This window comes from Chinchilla lanigera, unplaced genomic scaffold, assembly GCF_000276665.1.
Source record: "Chinchilla lanigera isolate Chin_1 unplaced genomic scaffold, ChiLan1.0 scaffold00008, whole genome shotgun sequence".
NCBI lineage: Eukaryota > Metazoa > Chordata > Mammalia > Rodentia > Chinchillidae > Chinchilla > Chinchilla lanigera.
Genome location: NW_004955409.1, coordinates 3,896,332 through 3,904,592, shown reverse-complemented (window position 1 = coordinate 3,904,592; position 8,261 = coordinate 3,896,332). Strand labels below are relative to the sequence as shown.

The following is an 8,261-nucleotide window of genomic DNA, read 5'->3' as shown; positions in this document are numbered from 1 at the left end:
GTGGAGGGAAAAAGATTCCTTCCTTAAGGCCCCTCCTCAAAGGACAATTTTTTCCTTAGTTAAGAAAAGTTTACTGAGGTTGTTTATTCCGTAGTTTCGGGGCTTACAAGTTACTTATTTTATCAGTCTTACATGTTGGGGGGCACAAATAGTGCATAGCTTAGACAGCAAAGGAAAAGATACAGTAATCTTTCGCATGCGTTTCACTGTACTGGAAAGGAACGGCGCACTGACTGAGGGGTACTGTCTGCGGAGCACTGCAGGGCTGGGCGCTCTCTTTCTCAGTTACCGAGCAGCCACCTAGCATTCAGTTCTCTTACGTCACCACCACCACCCGTTAGACGCCTGGGCTGCTGAAGACTCAGTGACCACTGCCGGCCGCCCCACGCTCAGCACCTTGGCGTTTACGGAAACCCAGAGCGTGCGATCGCTCTTCTCTAGGAGAGCACGCAGCTCAGACCCCTCGCTTTGCTTTTACAAGACGGGGCTTCTACGTGACCTCGTGTGTGAGGATGAAGTGTTTTCCATGATCATGCCTGCTCTCTTTTGGCTAAAGGCTGGGGTTCGGAGGAAGTTCAACCAAAATATGAGGGGATTCGAATCCTTTTTCTAGTTTGTTCTCATTTCCCAACTAGAGAGAAAAACACACATTTGGAAAAGCGCAGGTGGCCTACAATTCCAGGTAACCCAGCCCCCCAGGACCTCTGACTCCGCAGATAGTGACACTGCAAGGCCCCAGTTGCGACGCGACACCAGGGAGTCCCAGCTGTGCCTGGAAAGGCGGAGCCCACGGGTTTTGGGGGCGACGGATCGGCGGCCGGTCTCCACTCAGGTCCGCAAGACCCACCTTCGCAGTCCGCCCCGGAAGTGTTTAGTCCAGCTGCGAACGCCTCACAGGGAGAGGGGCGGGGCCAGGGCTCCCACACGAAGCCCCGCCCCGCCGTGACGTCTAGAGACGCGACGCGTCGCCACGCAATGCAAATCGGGAAAAGAGGCCGAGCCGGCTGGCTTCCGTCGGGATAACGACTGCGGCGGCTCCCTCGGGCGGTGGGCGATGGGCCTCGGGCGCTCAGGCCGGCGCTAGCGAGGCGGCCGGCGCACGGTGAGTGCGGGCCCGGCCTCCGGGCCCTCTTCCGGGGAAGTCGTCCGCAGTGGACCCGCTGTCCTTTGGCCCGCTGCTGGTCACCGGCGTCCAGCCCTGTCCGCGGAGAGGGTGGGACGGCCCCGGACGCGCGGCCGCCCTCCAGGCTCGGCCGCTGCCCACCCGGGGCTGCCCGGAGAGGCCGGGTGGTTTTCTCCCCTGAAGGTGGTCCTGCCCGCTCTTCCGTTCTCCCGGACGCTCGGACCCGACTTTGACCTCCTCCTCGTACTTCCGTTTTCTGCTTCTCTGGTGTCCGTTTATAATCCCAGGCCGTGCTACGGCCCTTTCCAGTATTTCGCAGCTCACCCCGTGCCTGCGGCTCGCCCCCCTCTAGTGGGGTGCTGCGAGGACTTAATAAGCTCGTCGGAGTTAAAACCGACTTCCTCAAATAGCAGCTTTTCCCAGACGCGCCTGCTGTCCTAGAGTTGTGGCGCGGACAACTTAATTTCACCCGCAGCGTACCGAGGAAGTTCTCACAACCCTGAATTGCGGTGATGAGCGTGTATCCCCAAAGCTGCAGAGCACACTCCTGGGTCTGCTGCTCGCCTCTGGTTTGTCCCGTGACCTTGAACAAGTCACTTAATGAGGATATTTACCTGACCCAGAGGTGTGGCGGAGCCTAGGGAATTCAGTATTTGTTCAGAGCTGTTTCAGATGAAAGGAATGTCTTCCTAAAGGATGTTTCTCATTTTTGAGCCTCCAGAGCATCCTTAGCTTTGTATATATCCTGCTGCATTAAAAATGCCAAATAATATCTGTTAAGTGTTCACCTTTTGTAGGTTTATGCGGCTTTGCCAGATCAGCAGATTTGTCTTGAAGCCGATCTGTTTATGGTTCTTTGTTGAATGTCATTCACGATAGGTTTACTTAGTTTCCCATCATTACAGGAGAGGGCCAGGAAGGAGGTTTTGGATCCTGGTATGTCTTTATCATGTTGATATGACTGAAATATGTATTCCTACCGCGACAGAGTGCAAAATTAGGTGGTGATAGGAAACAGCACATCTGTCAGTGAGATTTTGCACGTAGACATGTACTCTTTGAGAAAAGAGTGCGTAAGCTAATTTAACAGAAAAAAGTTTTAAGATGTCTTTTTAGCATTTCCTTTAAAGGTGTATTTACTTGAATTTTGTAATCCTTATGGGCATTTGTTTATTGATGTGAACGTAATGGAAAGGAACCACAAAATACGTGGCTTGGTAAAGTAAGACATTTAGGGAAAATAAATCTGCATCAGACATTTTAAAAATAAAATGTAGGCTGGGATTTAGCTCAGTAGTGCAGCATCTGCCTGGCAAGCACAAGGTCCTGAGTTCAATTCCTGGTACCTAAATAAATAAATAAAAGGTGGGGTATTGTATTACGAAGTTTTCTACATGGGAATACACCCTTTTTTGTAGAAATCAAAGAGAAGTTTATTTAAATATGTTGCTAGTTAAATTATATATAATTAAGGAAGCTTTTATACTTCATTTTGTTTTTTTGAGACAGGGTCTGGCTGTGTGGTTCAAGCTGGTGAACTCCCTATGTACCTAGGCTGGCTTCAAAGTCATGGCAGTCCAACTGTCTAAGCTTCCTGAGTGCTGGGATAACAGAAGTGTGAAAGCATGCCCAGCTTTAAGAAAGCATTTTAAAAATAATTGAGGTCTCAGCTATTCAGGAGGCTGAAGCAAGAGAGTCAGTTGAGCCCAGAAATTCAAGGCCAGCCTGGGCAATATGATGAAGCCCTGTCACCAAAGACAAAACAAAAAGAAGTGTTACCGTTATCTCAGTTACTTATTGTTGCATAACAAATCACTCCAAAAAACAGTGGCTTAAAATGACAATTTAGTGTCCAGGCTGACTTCACTAGGTGGCTCTCGGTTAGAGTTTCGCACGTTTGTGTTCAGATAAGCGGCTGAGGTGGGCGTTATCTGAAGGCTCAGCCGGGCTGGACCCTGGGAAGGGGCGTGGAGGGCACTTGCTGTTGGCTGGGTGTTCAGAGGGCGACAGCACTGGGATGCTCCGCATAGCCTCTGTGTGTGGGTTGGACGCATCACGGCGTGGCTGCTGGGGTTCAGTACTATATGTTTGAAGGGATGGAAAGTAGAAGCGCCTAGCCTCTTAAATGCGTGGACCTAGAAATTGGCACATTATTTCCAACATACTTTATTGCTTAAAGCAGTCAGAAAGCCCCTCCTCCAGATGATAAACTCCTACTTTTTTCCTATGCTAGGGAACCCTGGGCTTTGAGCTGTAGCCCAGTCTAACTCCTACCTACCTTTTAAGGCAAAAAATATCAAAGAATTTGTAGCCATGTTTAACTTACTATAATTTTGATGATAAAGTAATACTGGACTCATGTTTGGATTTATATAGTAGAGGTCGAATAAGGTACGCCTCTTAATGTCCTTATAACTTTATATCTTGGCATATTACAATTTTCAGAGCATTTTTCTGTATTTTTTTTTCCACTTGATATATATGGTAGCTGGAAGCAGAGGGGTCATTTTTGTTTTATTTTGCAGATGAAGGTAAACTAAGAAATGGCAGTGGTGTGTGTCATTGTTGGGAGAATTTAAGGAATTTGTTCATCATATGATGAGTAAAGAGAAAATAAAACTAAACTACATTTCTATGATACTAAATTTATTAGTAGTAAATGATGAAATATCAAACTTGTTTGGAATTCCACAGTTATTACCATACCAAATCAAGTAAAACAATACTTACATGTAGTAAATAAAGTCATTGAGATAACTAAGCCTGTCTCTTGGCTAGCACATCACAGTTTAGTTTTTCATAGCACTAAACTCTCTGAAGGATACCAGTAGTGATGTAAATCCATGTTTAGAGTGAGATGAAATTATTACACATTATGATGCCAATTTCAAAATAAGATAGTCCTGGGAAAAAGGTGCAGGCATAGAAATCTTGGAGGCCTTATTTTAATTTTTCAGTTGCACAATTTAGAAACAAAAGCTATTAGTCATAATTTTGATAGGTTGTGGAATATATGGTTTATGGTGCTGATTTCAGCTAGAAACAGTTGTCATCATCATGCTTTATTGCTTCTAGCAACATCTGTTCTCCACATTATGGCTCTGTCTTGACTGTGTGTTAGAATTCACCTGGGGAACTTTTAAAAATGGCTGTGTGGCCAGGGTGGTGATGCATGCCTGCAGTCCCAGCACTCTGGGAGGCTGAGGCAAGATCCTAAGTTTGAGCCCAGCCTAGGTAATTTAGTGACTTAGCAAGACCTTATCTGAGAATTTTTACAAAAAAGGGCTAGGGATGTAGGTCAGTGCAAAGTGTTCAGTCCCTAGGGTTTTTTGTTTGTTTCTTGTTTTGGGGGGAGTTTTTTTCTTTGTACCAGCTCTCAAACTCTGGACCTTGCACTTGCGAAGCAGGCGCTGTGCTGCTGAGCTATATCCCTGGCCAGTCCCTAGTATTAAAAAAAAAAAATCAGCGATTCTGATTTAACTGTTTAAGAGTGAAACTATTTTTAAAATTCTCTAGGTGATTCTGATTTATAGGTAGGATTGAGAACTGTGTCGTATCTTTTGAAGACAGGTCTTGCTCAGTTGACTAGGCTGAGCTCAAACTTGTGATCTTCCTACCTCACCCTCCGAGAATGCTAGGGTTGTAGGTGTCCACCACAACATCCAGTTGAGAGCCATGTCTTTTGATACATAGTATCATAGTAAGTATGGTCTGGTAAATCTGGTTATCTGTTTTACAACTATTAAAATATAATGAGGGCCCAGATAAAATAAATGGATTAAACTTACAGGTGAGGGTAAACATGTAGAAGTCATTTTGGTTTTGTTTGTTTTTAGGAGTGGTCCTCCTTAAACAAACAGATTCTGTTATGATTTGCTGGTTATGGCAGCCAGCGTACTTTGTATTAACATTGCGCAGTTGTCTTTCCTGGGATGAGGTAGAAACATCCCATTGGAGGATGTTAGGAGGCACAACTTCTTTTTGTATCCCTTAAACCTCTCAACACTGCACCTTGTAAGTATTCTCTGTTTATCAAATTTAAGCCAGTTTATATGGTCACTTTTCTGAACTAGGCCTAGTTATTTGACTGTGGTTTTTTTCCCCTCTTAGCATTCTGAGAACATTGTAAAAATTCCCTGGAGTTCTTTTTCTTGGTTTCCATGAGATTACTTTTTCTGATTTTCCTTTTCTGAATCTTTATTCTTTAACCCCCTACTCCCCCACCCATGCGCACAATCTGGGCCCTTCCATTAAATAGTCAGCTATGGAAAAACAAGAGCTCATTTCCTTGGTGATCTATTCTTAGTTACTGGTATACATGATATCTTATGATTTATCGATTTTAAAAATGTATTTATTGATTTTATTATGCATATTTTTTGAGGCACCAGTCTCTGTCAAGCTGGTCTAGAATTCGTAGGCTCAAGCGGTTCTCCTGCCTCAGCCTCTCAAGTAGCTAGGACTACAGGTGTGTAATACTATGGCTATCTGACTAATGTCTGTGTTTAAAAAGTATTGAAGTTTTTAAATATATGACATAAAATTTTTAAAAATGGAATTATTCTGAATCAAATCCTAGATAATATTTGCGTTGAACTTTTATCATCTCTCAAACGACAAGGATTATAAGTGAAGATGAACATTAATACCTTAATAGTTGACACACAGGTTTAGCATCTGGTCTCTCCACAGCTTTTGAGTACACATTTACATCTGATGGGCCATCTTTCTTCAGATGCTCTGTGCTCAGGATTGAGTTACCTGCTTTTCTGTGAGGTGTCTTATTTGGGGGTGATTGTGCCCCAGGGCGCATTCAGTGATGCTCAGAGAGTTTTGGTTCTCATCCCTGGAGCAGGAGTACCGCTGGTGTCGAGTGGGAAGAGGCCAGGGTGCTGCTCAGCATTCCTGACTGGACAGAGCGGCCTCCTGCGGCAGAGTTGTCTCAGTCCACGGTGTAACATCGGGGGGAAGCTGCCATGTTTGTTCTTAACAGAGCTACTGCTCTTCACATTTTGAGGGTGGGAGGATTGCAAGCAAGAGAAAATACACCCGTTTGGTTAATGCAGCATCAAAGCATGTTTTTGCATTTTCCTCAGGGCCTTCTAGTTATTCTTTTCCATGGTATCATTTCCTTTTTCCTGTCTTCTTTCTAGTCCAATTTTCATATCCCCAGTCTACCACCCTGTAGTAATATTTTTCCCAATAATCCTGGCTTTAGTTGCCTGCTGAGTCAAATATAAACAATTCTGGATCGTTTTAAAGTCCAAAGTTTCAAAGCATAATGTGATGCTGTCTCTTCACCTGGTTTAATTTTTGTTAGCTAACCGTTATTAAACGTTGCCTGTGAGGACTGAGGTAGGTGCCACACATACAAAGACATAGTGGACTCTGTTGTTCTGATTATTTCCCAATAATTCCTAAAGCAGTGATAGTAAACCCTTGGCACACGTCCTGCAGCTGGCTGTTTGTTGTCATTGAAAGCTGTAAAAGTTCGCCATCACTGAATATTCTTTTTTTGTCTTCCTACTAACTTGTCATTTTATGTATTTGTTCATGGTGTTTTCCTCTTCTAAAAGGTCCTCCTTTCTCACCATATCTTAGAACCTGGCTTTGGAGCCAGTTTCTGTCTCTACCTTAGCACTTCTACATACTTGTCATTTGGTCTGTATCCTAAACTACAGGCCCAGAATAGACAGCAGCAGCTATAGGATTCAGACCAAGAAATGAATTCCAGAAACTGCAACCATCAGGGGCAGAGAAGTACAAGTGGAGTTGGGGAAGAAAGGTCAGCACAGGAGAGGAGAGCACACTGGGCTGGAGGAAGCGTTGTGTTTCCTCACTAAACTGAATTTTCTCCTCCTGTGACTTCCCAGTAATAAGAATCGCAGTGCATAAAGTAGCAGTTAATTTTCAGCTGCTGCTACTGCTTCCTATTTTTGATGCTGGGATTGAATGTAGAGCCTTGTACTTGCTAAGTACCTGCTTTACCACTGAGCTACACATTTCATTTTGGGGGTTATTGAATGGGTATTAATTTGTTCTTGGTAACTAGACTGAGACATTTGTGATCAGAAGACCCATCCTCTGTATCTCTTAGAGCAGTGCTGTTCAGAGTAGCCAGTCTGAGTTGTGTAAGGTCTTCCTTACCTTTAGAATGTGAATCAGTGTGTGCTTTCTGCAGTGAAAAAGCCCTGGTGCTCTAAAAGGTCAGTGTGCTTGGTTGATTTATATTCTGTCACAACCTTATTTTTTATTTGTTTTGAGACAGGGTCTTGCTGTGTAGTTCAGGCTGGCCTTATACTCGCTATTAACCCAGACCAACTTCAAACTTGGGATTGTCCTGCTTTGGCCTCCCACGTGCTGGGACTACAGGTGTACACCACCTTGCCTGGTTACAGCTTCCTTCTATTTTATCACATACTATTAGCAAATAGTCCCTCTACTGTATTGATCTTTGGAGCACACTTGAAGGAACATTGCTATAAGGGGAGACATGTACTCTTTTAAAAAATTGTAACCTATAATAAGAAACGTATTTTACATTTTGATCTTGTGTGCACTAATGCACAGTGCATTAGTTTGCTTTCCATTACTGTAATGAGATACCCGAACCTGTGTGTTTTATAAAACAGTTTACTTAGCTCAGTGTTTGGAAGTGACATCCAGATAGTACTCCCTCACTGCGCCCCATATGGTGACACTGTGAGGAAGCCCATGGGAGAAGAACGGGATGAGTCGGGTTGGGACAGGAGGCCAGAGAGAGCGCCTGGGCACTGACCAGGGCCCCATAGCTGTCTGGTCCTTTCTGTGCCTCATGGGCAGTGTCCATGAGGTCTGCTTCTAAAGTTCCCACTACCTCTCACTAGGGTTGACATACTCTGGTGTTTTTTTCCTCTATGTTACATATTTTAAAAAAATTATAATGGGAACTCAGATTTTAAAAACACTGCCCTCAAGCATTAATTACATTTTTAGGTGCTCAGAAATATCAGAAGTTTTAGCAGTGATAAAATCTGAGAGGGTCGAGCCCTTAATAGGTTAGGGTTTTTGTAGACATGATTCCAGTGGTACTTAGTTGTCTGTGGCATTTTACAGGGGAGGTAGGATGTGAGAGTTAGGGAACAGCCAGGAGGCAGCT

The 8,261-nt window shown here is 44.2% G+C and overlaps 1 protein-coding gene across 2 annotated transcripts in view; it reads left to right on the top strand.

The window, feature by feature from the left end:
• Window positions 1-997: 997 nt before the first annotated feature.
• Usp8 (ubiquitin specific peptidase 8) overlaps window positions 998-8,261 on the top strand; it is a 64,288-nt gene continuing 57,024 nt past the window's right edge. Inside the window, exon 1 of one of the 2 annotated variants that reach the window (XM_005376668.2) lies at window positions 998-1,102. The gene's annotated coding sequence lies outside the window, so the exon portion shown is untranslated. The remainder of the gene's footprint in view (window positions 1,103-8,261) is intronic. The other variant, XM_013510292.1, reaches the window with a different exon arrangement.